We start from the raw sequence: 16,810 nt of genomic DNA on the forward strand, positions 1-16,810 counted from the left end.
TTGAATTCCGAAAATAACTACGCTTAAGGACCCTTCGCTTGAGCCCTTACCCGTATAAACGGACTGCTTCTCGGGTGTTTCCATTTTGTTGGTGGTACAAATGAAAGTCAAATACAACGTCATCTTCCACCTTTATTTTTTAACTTGGATTTACGGTTGCCTGCTTTTGGTGCGACCTACTTGACTGGCATAGGTGTCAATAATTTTGAATTTCAGAAACCAAGTTGAGATCTTGTGCCATGTTTTAGCTGTTTGTAAGTACTGTCGATTTGTTCGCTATGAAATTCTTCGGTAAAATCTCGTATTCGGCTACCAAAATTGTTACAGTTTGTATAATTGACACCCTTTAAAAGCAGAATTAAGTAAAAATTTTGCTTACTTATTATTTTGTAAGTAACGCTTATTACGTGTTGATCGAATTTTCATCTCTTCAAAAGTGGCGGAGTGGTTTCGTCTTTAATAGTCTTCCGTAAGTCGTAGATGATCTAAAGAACAGAAAATTACTGGTTAATATTAAGAAACGAAAATATGGTTTTAATTTTAACCAATGTATTTCCAAATTCCAATATTATGATAGTTCACTAATCCGTTAAATCGTGAATTCCATTCATTATCCTTATTGATCCTCCTCAGTAATTTCCAGACAGACATAACTGCCGGCGTTACATATCTACTCCAGTAGTCTTGGACATACTGAGCAAGTCCATTTAATGCAGCAAACTTAGTGTTGGGTAGCTAAATAAATAATTACGTGATTGTAGCCGTTATACTCATTACCATAATATTACAAAAGTCGAATCATTTATCTACGCACATAGGCCATTGCTGCAATTCTAAATCTAATGATATCTAATCCTTCCTGAATCCGTGCTGTTGGTAAGAGAGGAAGCGCCATAATCATTTTCAATGCGTCTCTAGCTGGTTTGTTAACTTTGTAGATATTTATCAAATGCACGGTTTGGATATTTCGATATATATCCTAATTTATTTGACAAAAAAAGATGTTTTAAATTTACTACACAAATTTCTGCGACATCAATGTAAAATGTATAAGGTGCTTTTATTTACATGTGCAAAGTGAAACCAGCACCCATTCATTTGGGCGGCGGGATAATGACGCCTGAGACGGTTTTGAAGGCCTAATTCATAATCAATCATTGATTCGGTCTGACGTAGTGTAGGAAACTCTTGTAAAACGTATAGGAAGAGTTCGTTGTACGCCTGCTGTGACCTGCACCTATTTAAAGTCCCTATTGTCAGCACTTCTGCGAAAATAAGAAAATTATAACTTACATAGTTTGTACGGTTGGCTGAAAAATTAATCACAACTAAATGTTTGAAGAGTTTGGAACTTTAAATTTGCCGTCTGCAAACATTGACGTTGCTTCTGGCATCAAATTGTTCGAAATGTACTGAGACACAAAAACCAGAGTGTGAAAAGGGGGAAGCAACACTCGGAAAAATGAGTTCAGATATGCCTCTTGGAGCCATATTTTCTGCAGCACCCTGAACGCTGTTGGGATTCACTGGAAATCTTTTCCGTGCTGCTCTAAACATCATGCTTTTCTTTTTGGAATAAGTCACGTCGGTGACGTCATGTCTAAATATCAAATATACTGTTGTCATTTTCAAATTATTAACTTCATACGAAGGTTGTCAAAACTGTCTTCTGAGACGAGGCGAAACTTGAGGCTGATAAAGTCCGTAATTTACCTTTGAACTTCATTTTCTTGGTTCCTATTGCTGGTGGGTTGTGATTGTGTCCATGGTTATTACACATCTGCAAACGCTCAGCACCAGGTCGCAAAACTGCAGTTTGTTTGCATTTACATATGGTGTTACTTTGGAAATAACATCGAAAGTAAATGGTGCCATTGGGCTTTTTTATTTCTTAAATACATATAACCATCCTGCTTAAACACGCGACTGCCTTTTTGTTCACCTGAAATAATTTCCCAACGGGTATTTTTGACAAAAGCCTGAGCGGAACGAGCTAGCGACAATATAAATAATTCAAATATTGAACACACATTTAAAGAAATTAAGGTAATAACTTTTATTTTTATGACATACATATAGTTTCAGCCTCTCCAGTTCTTTTTTTTTTGGAAGCTAGTCCGGTCTTACTATTGACTTTCAAAGGTCGTTCTAAATTTGGAGGGCGAAAGGTAATTGCATAATATATTTTAATATTTCCTTTGTAAAATTTCCGTTTGCCATTAATCAATTTCCATTATAAAATTACACTTAAAAATTACTGTAGCTTCCTGTTAAATTCCTGTTAACAGGTAAAATCCAGTACCAACTTTTACCGTTAGCGTTACTAGATAGTTGCTGTACGCTACAGCTATAGTCCTGTTCGTCGATTAACCGTTATATTAACAGTAAATTTTCGGTTATACCGTGTAACCGACGGCTTGAGCCCGCCATCTTGTGGAGGTTGCAGTTTTCACTAGTTTCAAAGTGTAACGGCTTTGCTGTATTGCAATTGTAGATGATCGTATCACGGCACACAAATTATCATCAAATACAAAATAGTGAGTAGAATTTTAAATTTCATTATTTTAAAGTTATAATTAAGTTAATAATGGGGCCATTTTAGTTAAGTAGATATTTGTATAGTGTATTTATTTATGCTTGATTGGTATAAACAAATCGCCTAGGCTTAACTCAACAACGCGTCAAATTTTAGATTATCCCGTTAAACGCTATAATTTAAAACTTCAATTTTTGGGTTTAATAATTATGATTCTGAGTGATATATTATAGTTATCACTTTGAAGGAAAATTGCAGTTAAAAAACACTTAGCCAACTTAATACTGTAATATATACAAATATTTCACCCATAATCTCAATTATTGAAACTAAAAATATTTAGCATAGCTATTATATTATGTTTTAACTTATGATTCAAATGAATTTGGAAAAAAATTGCTATAGCTTTTAACTATTTTACACAATGATGGATAAACAAATTTCAAACTTAATTTTAGTAAAAGCTTGCTAAATAATTTTTTTTCACTCGTTAACATATTCAGTGAATAAATTGGCAATTAAAGGAACGATAGATCCTAATAGAGCCGGTATGAAGAATCCCGTACCTTTCTGAATTATTAGAGCACGCTTCCTTTTTTGCGAAATTTTCAGACTGGCTAAAAACCGTATTGCTTTTTTATATTTAGAAAGTTGTTTTTTTGGCTTTAGATAATATAATTCCACCCCCTTTCAAGTTTTTGCAAACGGTCTGTAAGGCTTTTAATTGCGTTGGAGAACTGTTAGCTAATAAATTTTTACGTATCCCTCCTTTAGATTTATACCATAAATTTAAATATGGATAGTGTGTTTTAAACCTGTCAGAGGGATTTGCAATAGGGGTCGTTTTTTTACGTACTGTCTTTTTTGGAGCCATTGTCTTTAATGAACTTGATAATAATATAGTAAATTATGTATTATTGGAAAAAACTACCATTTGTGGTCCGTTTTGATTAAATGTGTACGATCTTAATCGTAAGCTATCTGGAGTGGTGACAGATGTGTCTATAAATAGGGAATTGTAAGGTTCTCTAGCAGCCATATCGTAAGCCATTTTAATTATTTTGTATTATTTGGAGATATTTGATTGGCCAGATATTGGATTTGACTTAGATCTCGAGGAGATTTAAACAGATTTAGATATGACATATTAAGAGAGATTAAACGAGATTGTTTGCCTCGAGGAAATAGGGTTTGTGAGATTAATACGACTGAAATTTCATAATGATGACTGTCGACAGTAACCAATTTAGCAATTTGATCTGCTAGATCATCGATAATAAGTAAAGAATTTATATTTGATTCCTAGAACTCGCTGTCCATTGGAGGTAGTCCTTGAATAAACGTTATATCCTTTAAAAACTGAGATAAATCATGGTAACCCGATTGCCAAACCGAAAAACAATAACTAATTTTAATAGGAGGTTTATCGATTAATTCATTCCTCCATCTAATTAGTGAGTTCGTCCATGATGATTTGCCCGACATAGTAGGCCCTGACACCATCATTCGAAACGGTGAAAGAAATTTTATATAAGACATTACTGTTTAAACAAAGACCACATATTACGTATTTTGTTAGTACATTGACTGTTTTATAGAATATATGTAAAAATAAACAAACACATTTTAAATTTAAAAAATTATTTTATTAAAGTATAATGTTTCTTATCAAAAACCATTCCTTCACCAGTTATATAAAGTTTCAAAAAATAACATACAAAAATAACATTTTTGAAAAAAAAATCTTAATATCTCCTTCACCAAAAAAAATTATTAATTCCCGTTTTTTAGTAAAAATTCAATTTTGGAAGTTAAAAGTTTAAATCTTAGGTTATTTAAAAATAAAGTATTTACTCGATTTTTGGAAGAGATTTCATATACGATAACTATGTGGTTAAATGAAACGTGTTTTGCGGGGTTTTTTTACATGATTTTTAGACTTATAATTAAAAGATGACAATTTTATTATACAATTCACCATCTTTACATTCTAAATAGGCAAAGGGGACACTAGAAATATTATCTTTTAGCACACGTTTACAAAATGCTTTTTTGAAAGTTTTACTTAAGTTGCCAACACGTAAAAGCATTTTGTACTTATCTTTTATTACGTTAAAGGGAATTTTCACCTTAAACTCGGTATTTGGTACAAAAATCATCTGTTTAAAAGAATCGAAATGGATGATTTCTGAATTATCCCTAGTAAGAGTTATCCCTTTTAATTTTATAATTGTCTGATTATTTTCAAGTTGAAAGCTGTAACTTTTTGGTCCAGTTGATACGAATTTTGTTATATATGTATTTGGAGTCTCGCACGTAAGTTCACCTAAATTGCCACCGAGGGGGGTAGCCATTCTTTTTGCAGATGTGTAAATTTCACTCCGTCAGTGTCAAAATAAATTATACGCTTTCCCAACTTATTAATTAACTTATGCAGATGAATACGCCCGTAACTGGTGACAAAGGCGGCGATTATTACGTTACCTTTTGTAAATGTGGGTGCCAACTCACTTTTTTTTATAACCTACCATGGCAACCTCGTTGTTTATTAAATGAAAGTATGTTAATTTATTCGTTGTGTCTGCTATAATCTTGGTTAATTGGGAGTAGCGATGGATGATTTTAGTTGTTGATTTATCCATTCTTAAGGCCTTTCTTCCGTATAATGAATTTTGCGCCAATTTCGCGGAAGTTCTTAAGGATGGGTTATCAACAATTTCCTCAGGCTCTAACCTTACTCCATCCGCTTCGTATATCGCGTCTAAATACTCTTTTTGCTCTTGATATGATTTAATATTAGGTGGAAATCCTGAATTTTTAAATTTTGCTCTAAAAAAATGTCAATATATGGTGTGAAAAAATTGGTTGTAATATTGTAATGGTACACCTCGAAAATTTCTAACAGCTGATAATTACACTCTTTTATTGAGTAGTAGATTTCCACCGAGGGCAAGACTACCGTTATAGCTCGTTCGTCAATACTATGGGTACATTTTTCATCATTATTTATCACACAACTATCACATAAAAGATAATAAAGTTTTTTATTAAATCGGTAGGGAAGAACGGGTAAGTAGAGGTCTCTGGGGGGGGAGAATTCTACAACTAATTATTCCAAAATAGGCGTCCGATGCATAATCAAAGTTGTGTGTGATAACTTTAACATTTTTACAACCATATTTAATTTTTGTTAGCAATACGCATACAGACTACAAAAGTTAAAATATCGGATTTGTTCTCCAATTAAGGGGTCTATTTCATGGTACAGCTTAACTGTTTCTACACGCCCTCCAACTAAAGAATCTCTAGGGTTATTTTAGGAATAATTTTAATTGTATTAAAAAAACCTTCGCCTCAACATTTTTTTTCAACAAATCTAATATCGCACATTCAAAAATTTGAATATATGTGTGGTTTGGTAAATTTTCTTCTATAAATTCTTTTCGGTCTAATTCTCTTTCTCGAATTTCTTTAAATGATTTTCCAATAGTTGTATTAAAGCTCGAGCCAGAAAAATGTTTTGGACAACCGTGCCAGAAATCAACCATTACATCAATTACTATGGGTGGATTTTCACAATAGCCATCTACGAAATACGGACCTACAGCATGTTCCCCATCCGTGGATCTGACTGTTTGCAAAATTAAATTATTTTCCTTCTCATACCAAGATAAATATTTTAATGGAATCTCACTTCGATTCTGTCTACTTGCCAAACCGATAGCCGGAGTAGTAATAATGTATATGGTTCTAAAAACTTGTCGTTAAAACATTGTTAAGTGCCCCAGATAGAGAAATACCCCCATAATTACTGATATCAATTTCAATTAGTTCTTTATATAAGATGCGAAATTTCTGCATAGCTAAGCGTAATAAATTACAATCTAAAAGACAATACGCTCTGGATTCTGATTTAATACAATATACCGGTTCGAGCTGTTTGTGTGAATAACAATTTTTAAATTCTCGGTATTCCAACTCTTTCATTTTATTGGGCTCAAAATATTTTTCGTCCGGAATTGGTCCTGAATAATTCAAAGTGTTTTTTGTCCAAAAAATATAGGGAAAATATCCTTTAGATTGAGGCAAAGAAAACATTTTAGGAAAATGCCTTAGTGGTGCATTAATATAGTTTAAAGAATCTACAAAACGAATGTCTACCCCTTTAATATAAATAGTAAGAATTTTGACTCCATGATAAATAACCTCGGGAATGACATGATTAATTAATTTAGAAATAATAAACATTCCGTCGAAAGATCTCAGATTATGGGCCATTACGATGAGGTTTGTAAATTTCGGTCTAATTGTTTTTCTTTTCCGTTTCCCATCCGTAAGTAAAATAGTTTCATGTTGAAACAAAAAATTGAGAAAGTTATTTACACAATATTGTCCTTCAAAAACCGTGGTTTCCACAGGCTGATTTAAAATTTCACTTTGTGCCACTAACAGAATAGGCTTATGCATATTATTCTCAATTATAGTCTCAATATCAAAATATACAAAGGATCGTGTTTTTTTTAAAAGTCGACTGTTTAACATAATGCTGGTTAGGAGGATGTTCAATTTTACAAGAGTTGCAAGCTGTTTTACATTTGAGAGTTTTTAAAGTTTCAAATTGAACACAGCATTTTTCACATCTGTGGAAAAGCTTGCAAGTTTCATTTTTCAGGTGAAAACTGTAACATTCACCTTGTTTTAAATACCTATTACAAAGTTTACAACGAATTAATGGAATTTCTAAAATTTCGGGAAAATTTATACCTAAACACCTTTTACATTTAATATTTCTAGTGTCAAAACAGTGGTGTTTGTTCCTACGATCGGTGGAATAAAAAAAAATTTACAGTCTAAGCACGAAGCTACGCCACCCCAAATGGAATGTAGATTTTTAGCTAAATGAACATGCGTGCCAATTTTTCAAGTAGAATTTTGTTTTCGGCAGGGGAAAAGCCTTTGAAATAAATTTGAAAATTTTCCGTTGCGTTAAATATTATTATCTGATATTTTGGGGCTAAATATGTTTGAAATTTAGCTATATCACCAATTTCTACAGCTCCTTGTGCAACTCCTACATCATCATGCAATTTCTTAGCGGCTTCAGTTTGTAATTTACTACGAAAGAATGTTAAGGATCTATATTCTTGTTAATGGAAGTTTTTTCTTTTTGTACTCGGTAATTTCACAGAGCTTTATTCCGACTGTGAGGGCTCTCGCTACGCATAAATTATCGATGTTATTTATGTAGTAAAAATTGGTTTTAGTTTTTAAAAAAGCATCAAGATCGATAATGTCTCTGTTTTTTAGAGCTAAATTTTTTTTCCATTTTCTGTGGGGATTTCAAAAGAATTATACTAAATTTAATTTCTCAATCTAGTAAGAAATCTTTTTTCGATTGAGCAATGCGAGCTATATGGTTAAATATTCGAGAAACAGTTAACTGATCAATTTTAATAAATTTAATGTTAATTGGATGTTCTAAATTTTCCGATTGAATTGCAAATCTGAGGAAATCGAAACCTGGTGCCTCTTGTCTTACGTATTTGATAATTTTGGAAAGAATCTTTTTAAATTACTGTAACAAAAAATGTGTGGGGATTTCTTTTAAGTCTATTAGTTCTAGATCAATATCAAGTTGTTTACATTTCCACTTTTTTGATTTTCTAGGGCTTAATTTTTTAATTTTATAAAACTTTTTATAATTAAAACTGTTTAAGGATGAAAAGTCTAATTCAGAGTCCGAAACGTAATCACTGGAGTCTTCCATATTCTAATTTCGTTTCCAGGTCTAAAATGTTATTCTAATTACTATTACGAATAATTAATTAATGAGTTTAACTTGCATTCGTGGCAAACAATTTTTCTTTCCGTCTGGTCAATTATCTTTTTCAGCCTGTTTGTTGAGTTTATGATTCGAATAACGTCCATGGATAGGGTGTTGGCTAAGAATTTCACCCTTTTATAATCACCCTTCCAGAGTTAATCTTGGGGAAGATGTTTAATGTTTTTATACGAATATATCTGAATATCTAGATATATTCCCTTGTCGCTCGCCTTTTTTCTCGGAGTTTTAGTTTCGTAAGAAACTCCACCTTTCTTAACTTTCACTGATTGTTCGATTTCAACTTCTTCGATATTTGACATACGACGTACCTCTTGAATAAAGTCCCCATCCGATTCGTCCGAATCTAATAACATCTCCTCTTCAGGCCTATCAAAAACTGAAACTGCTTGACTCGCGGAGCTTTGACTATTGCTTGTGGAAGCCATTTTAGCCTGTTATGTTTTAATAGTAAAATTTTGCCCTTTTATACCAAAAGTAATTTATTTTTTCATTAATTTTTTCAAAAATATAAAACCTTGAATATTAAAGTGATTAATACAAGGATAGAACCTAGTTATAATTTATCGGTATGTAAATGGTATTTAAAATTGTTTGTGAATGCCAATTTAAATATAAACGTGTTTAAAAATATAAAATTAATTATTTTTTGAAGGACTTAATTTAATCAGTTTTTATCATTGAATTTTCCGTGACAAAAAAGACAACGCCCTAAGAGTTTTAATATTTTTGTTTTAAAAATCGATTATAGATGTAAGAATTTTGTTAATTACAGGGTTAGATGTTTTAAAAATATATGGGAAGAAATATATTTCTGCGAGGTATAAAATTTAAACGAAGGATAAAATTATATTTCTGCAGGGTGTATTTGATAAAAAATTGTCTTTTGGCTTGATTTTAAACAGGTTAAATCAGGATATAAAAAAATAAATATTTCTAAAAAATTTCTTATAAAAAGACTGTCTTTACCGTATTCGTTTTATAAAACCATGGGCTCTCGCGAAGTTTTGACTGTTACCGGTAAGATTTCTCATCCTCTCGCTATTAATCCTTTTTCACTTAAATATCTAGCATTACGCAAAGTTAGGAATTATAATCTTTTAAAAATTAACGATGTTTCAATTAGAGTTGAAAATTACTGTATGAAAACAGTCTTTCTTAAGTGTCAAGCCTTAGTAGAGCCTTTTAAAAAAATCATTTTTGCTTGCCCCTTTATAAAAAAATCTTTCAAATTATCGCCAGCTGTTTTTGCTTCGGTTTTTTCTAGAAGAATCAATAACAATTCTGGTCTATTTGACGTTCATTCCATTAATTTTGTCTGTCCCCACGACGGTTTTGAGTTTGATGGGTTACTGTTCCACACTCAATCCACTCTTGAGGGCTGGTTTTCTTACGAAATTTTACGCTTAATTGGAAAACATATGCGACTATATCAAAATTTAAATAAGATCCCATGGTTTCGCCAACATAGAAATCGTAGGAATCTTCAACACGACCTTTTAATTCTCTACCAATTACAACAACTATCTCTCTTTCGAAAAAAAACAAATAACTTTAACTAACGATTTTCGCCTAACACGATATAACATCCGTTTAGAATTAGGCTATAACCTCTCAACCGTTGGTTGTAGAGGGATAATTTTTCCACTTTCTAAATATGAATCGACCATTGTGAATTCAAAAACGCGCGAGTCAGGGCCGTAGAACCAATATTTAAAAAGTTGTCAAAAATGACTTTTGACTGTTCCCGCCAAACTATTAATTTTTGGCGGACGAAACCAATAAATAACGAAAGATATTGGAAAATAAATAAAAGTTGCAATTGGTTTCATCGAACTATCTATTATAGTTTTCTAGCAGAATTAAAAAGAGGGCAAAAATTTCAGCTGTCGAAGACTTTTCAAACAGAGTGTACTTTCTTTGCCGCGATCTTTAAATTTTCTCTCTCTTCGAGTAGTAAGAATGTATAATCTTTTGTAATACTCGTCAAATTTCGTGGTGGAATCACAAGAATTTAAAATATTTTGAGTCTGAACTTCATGTGTTAGATCAAATTCAACATGTTGACACTGAAAAACATACCGTTCGATCTGTTTTAATTAATTCAGACATTCTCGAACTATATATTTCCGAAGCGATTAAGACCAAAACGAGTGTTTTTATTCGTGCGATGGTAGAGCAACAAAAGTTAAATAATTTTTGTGGTAAATATTTTTTTTTAGATATATTCGTTTTTAATAGATTAATTTATTTATATCTATAAATTCTAGCCCGAATTTTCAACCCGACATGTCGTTTTGTACCGAAGAGGAAAAATACCTTCTACGAATTGATGTAATTATAATTATTTTTAATTATACACTTAAAATATTTTTTAACATTGTGTTTTTTATATTTTTCAGCCTTAAATTATATAAACCCCCTTCTTTAATTCTTTATTATTTATTAATTTAATTTGTTAGATTATATTTTAGTTTTATTGGTAATGTTTCATATGTTGTTAAGTGTGTAAAAAATATATTGTTTGAAGTATAATAGTTATTAAATATTATAATAACTAATTGTGTTTTTACTTTTACTAAAACTAACATTGATTTAAAATAATAAACTATTCAAATATTTGCAAAAAAATGAAAACTTATTTAAATTAGTTTAGTTATTTAAAGTATTTTGGGGGGCCAAAAGCGGCCAAGGATATAAAACGAAGGTCGCGAATTCGTTTCCCCATCTCGCAAATAACTAATTAGTATTTTAAATGGCGAAAAAACGAAAAAAATAAAAAAGTGACACCAAAAGTAAATAAGCGTTTGTATTTGGTGGGGTCATATATTACCACCCATATCTCGGGCCGAGCTTGTCCGATCGTGTCCCAACTTGTTGGGGTGATAGACTGAGGCTTAAGGGTGGTGGACAGGTGTCAGGCGTCGAGGTCAAGGATCATCTTCAAGGTGAAATTTGAGATTGAAAACAGAAATATGATTTTTACAAGGACAAAAATTGGTTTTTGGAAAATATTTTGGGGGTGTCTTGGGGGTTGTTATGGCGGCCATCTTGGAAAAAATGGTTCAAAATTAGTTTATCTCTACAAACAAAAATATGTTTTTCGATTTTTACAAGGACAAAAATTGGTTTTTGGAAAATATTTTGGGGGTGTCTTGGCGGCCATCTTGGCGGCCATCTTGGAAAAAATGGTTCATATTTAGTTTATCTCTACAAACAAAAATATGTTTTATGATTTTTCCAAGGACAAAAATTGGTTTTTGGTATATATTTTGGGGGTGTCTTGGGGGGTGTTATGGCGGCCATCTTGGCGGCCATCTTGGAAAAAATGGTTCATATTTAGTTAATCTCTACAAACAAAAATATGTTTTTCGATTTTTACAAGGACAAAAATTGGTTTTTGGAAAATATTTTGGGGGTGTCTTGGGGAGTGTTATGGCGGCCATCTTGGAAAAAATGGTTCATATTTAGTTTATCTCTACAAACAAAAATATGTTTTTCGATTTTTCCAAGGACAAAAATTGGTTTTTGGAAAATATTGTGGGGGTGTTTTGGGGGGGGGGTTATGGCGGCCATCTTGGCGGCCATCTTGAAAAAAAGGTTCATATTTAGTCTATCTCTACAAACAAAAATATGTTTTTCGATTTTTCCAAGGACAAAAATTGGTTTTTGGAAAATATTTTGGGGGTGTCTTGGGGGGTGTTATGGCGGCCATCTTGGATTTACATGTTCATATTTAGTCCATCTCTACTAATATTAATTTAGTATATTTGTTTGTGCTGTCTTGTTAACCAACATATATAAACATTCTTTTTTATCTGCAAAGTTCGTTTTGGTTAATATAAATTATAATTATTATTGAATATCTTCAATGAAAGTAAATGGTTGTTTTGAATTTTTTTAACAAATATTAAAAATAAAATTTAAATTAATTTTTAAAATATTTTTATAAATAGAATTCCTAACATATTTAACATTAGTTGAAAATGTAAAATTCGCTCTGCAAACATAAAAACCGAATATTTAAATTTAAATAACAGACAGATGAAATCAGAAGCGCATTGTGAATTTAACAGAATTAATAATGACACGTTAATTAAAGTTAAAAATTAAAAAAATAATCGATTTAAATATCCTCTTTTTTAAGGAACATGTTTCCGCAATTAATATTTCTATTTTGAATTCCACAGTTAATGTAAATTAAAAAACGTGTACTTAACAGTTGAAATGTCTTTGTGAATGGGAATACGATAACTGATCTGTTTTTAAACAGAAATCCATAAATCAAACGGTTTTATAATACAGGTTGTAGAACATGTCGTATAATTAGTAAATAATAGTTTAAGCTAAATTGTTCAAAATCTGATACCTTGGATTGAAAACAGAATATAATTTGTGTTAATTAATGTTAAGTTTTTATCTTTTTATTAGAATAACAAAATCTAAGACCGTTGCGCCCGTACGTTCGAAAAAGCACACAAGTTCAACAAGTGACGTTGCCTGAGAAAATTAACTTTATTCTAGTGAGACATTCCAAATCTGGCTATTTTTTAATAATGATTCTTATATATTTTATCTTAATTTATAATAAAAGCTTTTACAGATAATTGATTTAAAGAAACTACCCTTACAATATAAAAATACAAAAATGATACTGTTTTTATTTATTTTTACGTTTTTAATAATTAAATTTAAAAACATTTTTATATTCAAAAACCAAAGCCATTCCATTATTAGCAATGATGCTGTTGTTCAAATGTAATGTGTAGGGATAATTCCGCATAAAAACTGCTCTTTTAACAACGTAAACACATTACAACAGCATAAAATCAAATAATTTGTTAGTTAATATTTATCATTATATTCATTTAATTATACTAATTAACAATTACAAGTTTTAGCCCGAGTTTCAAACCTGATACCTAATTTCGTAGTAAAGAAATATCTTCTACGAATTAAGGTAAATATAACTATATTTAATTGTATCCTTATAATATTTATATTTTTTGAATGTTCTATTTTTACAACCTTTAATTTTTTCATATTACTAATTATCTCTTTATTAAATAGGCTATTTTAAACATGTTTTGTGATTGTTTTATTTTTAAATGCTTATTAATTGTATAATTTAATTTGCGATTGTTTAAAAAATAATTTTATTGGTGTACATTTTTTTATCTTATTTATTTATTGCACTATCCTGGTAGCCAATACATTTAGTCTTTTGCGAAAGAAGTATTATTATTATTATTACTATTGTTATTAACTGTAGCCCTAACGTCCGAACGAAAGCTAAAGCGGTAATCGACTTTTGCGCGGAATGCAACTTATCTCAACTGAACCGTGCCCGTAATGTGAAGGGCAATACTCTAGATCTGATACTCGTGAATAATAACTTAGCGACATTAGACACCGGATCCATACCTTTAGTTGAAGAAGACCCAGCGCACCCTACAGTGTTAAATACATATCATAGCACCATCTCTGACACTAACACTGTAGTGGATCCTAAGTTCCACTTTCAACGGGGAAACTACCTGAGCCTTTACAAAGATTTACGCTATACGGACTGGTCGGAGCTTCTCGCCTCTCAAGATGTCGACGATTGTGTAAACATTCTAACGCATCGTGTGCAGGACGCTATGAAGGAAAACATCCCTAAAGCTAAACCACCGAGGAATTCTACCTTTCCGTTGTGGTATTCAAAGGCCCTTATCAGAGCAATAAGACGCAAGGCCTATTTCCATCGAAAATCTAAACGACAGAGTCAGGTTAACGACAGAAGTGCGTACGAGAGCGTGAGAAAGGAGGTTAAACGGCTATTGTCCCGTGACAAATTGGAACACGCCAAAACCACTTACACCAACTCGCTCAAAGACCCCAAACACTTGTGGAACTTTGTAAACAAGCGTGTGAACAACAAACCGCATCCTATCGCTCTGCACCTACCATCAGGTGTAACATCAGACCCATCGACTTTGGCGAGAGAATTTACGAGAAATTTTGAAAATGTAGCCACTGACGCGTAAAGAGATACCATTAACTACTCTCTCGGTGACCTTCACGCAGCCGATGACGTGGTTTCAAACATCACAGTGGAAGAAGCGGTTGTTCGAATTACCATAAAGAAGCTCAAAAATACTAATTCTACCGGTATAGACTATATACCGATGTTTATTATTAAAGGCTGCACAGACATTCTCGCGCCGCTTCTATGCTACATTTTCATTTTGTCCATCAGAACAGGATCATTTCCGTCACTGTGGAAGACGGTCGTTATTTCTTCGATCTTCAAAAATGGCTTCGCTGGCGACGCGGAGAATTATAGACCCATCTCACTACTCTGCTGCTTCGCGAAAATTTTTGATTCACTGATCCACGACGTTCTATACCGATGGTTTAAGCCGAACTTATCCGAGACGCAGCATGGATTTATAAGAGGTCGATCCCTGGAAACCAACCACGTTACATTTCTAAACGACGTAATGCCCATTGTTTCCAGACAAGGTCAAGTAGACGTTATCTCGATTGACCTTTCAAAGGCTTTCGACAGAGTGTCACACGGGTTGCTACTGACGAAATTAAGGTTGTACGGCGTGGTTGGTCAAGCGCATCTATGGTTCGCTGACTATCTGAAACACCGTATTAATATCTTGAAATGTAATGGCGCAACAACGGACATTCAATTTCTAACTACATGCGGAGTTCCTCAAGGAAGTTCCCTCGGACCATTGTTATTTAACATCTATACCAACGATTTGCACACGGTAGTAAAGCATTCCAAACTTAAGCAGTTCGCCGATGACACGAAAATCTACCGCGCGATAACGACCGCTAGTGACGGCCATCATTTACAGACGGACCTCGACCGAATCGCGGACTGGTGCGAATCCAACAACCTGTTTGTAAATAATTATTATACGGAATATTGCGACTATTCCGTGACCTCGGGTCTGTAAAATGCTTCAAAACACTATACTTGTCATTAGTGCGAACAAAACTCACATATGGTATGCTCTCGTGGGGCGGGTGCGCGGGCTACTTACTCCAGAATGTAGAAAACGTACAACGCAAATTCATAGAGCTTGCCCACACTAATTTTTTATACAAAAAGCCATATATTTATAAATATTTATTAAACCTCTTGAGCATGGATACCGTTTTACTTTTTTTTAAGAAAACGTGAACTCTTGTTTTAAAAAAAACCATATCAAATTTACAATGTATAGATTTAACTAGTTCTTTAATGTTTCACGTCCCCAATCATATTACCCGACAAAAAATTACATTCTCTAAAGACCCTATAATTTCTCCTATTCTACGTATACAGAACACCTGTAACCACGACTCTGATACGTTAGACATTTTTAGCTGTAAAATTTCCGAAATTTTGAAACTTACAGAAAACAATTAATCATATTATACTACGATTCTCACATTATTCATTATTAATTTTTCTATTTTGTATATTTCTTTATCAAAATTGTTATTTTATTTGAACATTTTTTTTACCAACTATAATTCTTCATCGAAATTTTAAAGTGTGTAAATATGTTTTATTCAAGCATCATTCATGATGTATATTTCTTTAGAAAAGTGTATTTAACCATTGCATATATATTTCAACCTCTGTGTGTAACCTTTCTGGTGTAATTTGCACTGTTGTTATGCACGTAAAAATAAATATTTCATTTAATTTTATTTCATTAATAGTTGTTAAGTATTATAAACGATTGTATCTTCAAAAAGTAAATTGTTAATAAGCTTTGTTTTTAAAACAATTCATTTTTATTTACAATTTTTTTCAAATGAGAGGATTTATTAATTTATTTTTTATTAATATCTATCGTTTGTTTGTAAAAACAAGTTTTTTCTTCTTACTGGCTCTGTGGAATGTCTCCTGGCGAAACGTGATCTGGGTTTTTAATTTTATCGTTTTACCGCGGAGATGTGTTACAATGTAGGTGACAAGATAAGGGTAAAATCGATTTTTATAAAGATTTTTGCGTTTGAAAGTGTGAAAAAAATCCAAACTAGTTTTACAAGGTTATAATGAGTGGATAAACTCTACACGTGAAAATAATTAAGGGATGGTTATCAAATCAGTTTTACAAGGCTAATGCAATAGAATGTTGAACCAGCCTATCCTAGAGGTAGTTTTAATTTATGAATTTAAAGATATCGCTCGCAATCAGGCAGAATTTCATAGAGCGTGCTTCTGGTAACGCTGTTCAACAGAAAGTTAAAATTATATATCAAAGTAAGTCATATTTAATTTGAAAATAATTAAAATTATTAAACTTAATTTTGTTTTAAGTTAGCCACCAATAAAAACCCGTTCGTTTACTGTGTATAGTCAGATAAAATTCTATCTACGTGTATTCACAATGTTGCTATTTTTGATTTAAAAAAGTTAATTATTTTTTATTTAT

Source organism: Leiobunum rupestre, chromosome 8, assembly GCF_980474605.1.
Source record: "Leiobunum rupestre chromosome 8, qqLeiRupe1.1.hap1, whole genome shotgun sequence".
Taxonomy (NCBI): domain Eukaryota; kingdom Metazoa; phylum Arthropoda; class Arachnida; order Opiliones; family Sclerosomatidae; genus Leiobunum; species Leiobunum rupestre.